Source organism: Cebus imitator, unplaced genomic scaffold (genome assembly GCF_001604975.1).
Source record: "Cebus imitator isolate Cc_AM_T3 unplaced genomic scaffold, Cebus_imitator-1.0 Scaffold901, whole genome shotgun sequence".
NCBI lineage: Eukaryota > Metazoa > Chordata > Mammalia > Primates > Cebidae > Cebus > Cebus imitator.
In genome coordinates, this window is record NW_016108216.1 from 175,348 (window position 1) to 176,126 (window position 779).

Genomic DNA, 779 nt, shown 5'->3' on the forward strand with positions numbered 1-779 from the left:
AAATCTATTCTTACATGTTAAAAATAATACTTTAGGTCTGGGTTGGGTGGCTCACACCTGTAATCCCAGCACTTTAGGAGGCCAAGGCAGGCAGATCATGAGTAAGGACTTTGAGACCAGCCTCGCCAACATGGTGAAACACCTTCTCTACTAAAAATATGAAAATTATCTGGGCGTGGTGGTGTGTGCCTGTAATCCCAGCTGCCCCTTGGGAGGCTGAGCAGGAGAATTGCTTGAACCTGGGGGGTGGAGTTTCCAGTGAGCTGGGACCGCACCACTGCACTTCAGTCTGGGTGACAGAATGACACTCTGTCTCAAAAAAAAATAATTTTTACAAAAGCATTATTCTCTTATATCTCTCCGAAATTACTTAGTAAAATTTAATAGACAAATAGATACTGATTTCCAATGAGTACAGGATAGTCTGTGCTGCTGGACATGGTGGTGTCAAGATTCAAGCTACATTCGTGTTCGCACTAGACCGGCATGTTATCGCTTCTAAATCATTCATGCTCAATAATGGCCAGAGCAACCATACAGAAAAAAATTAAGGAAATAGAGAATTGAACACAATAAGCCAACTAGATCTAACAGACATAAACTTCACCCAATAACAGCAGGCAGCCACTGTGGAAAACAGCGTGGCATTTCCTCAAAAAATTAAAAATAGAATTACCATATGATCCAGCAATTCCACTGCTGGGTGTATATTCAAAAATATTGAAAGCAGCTGGTCCGAGTGCAGTGGTGTTTACAACGACTTGATCACAACCAGTTAC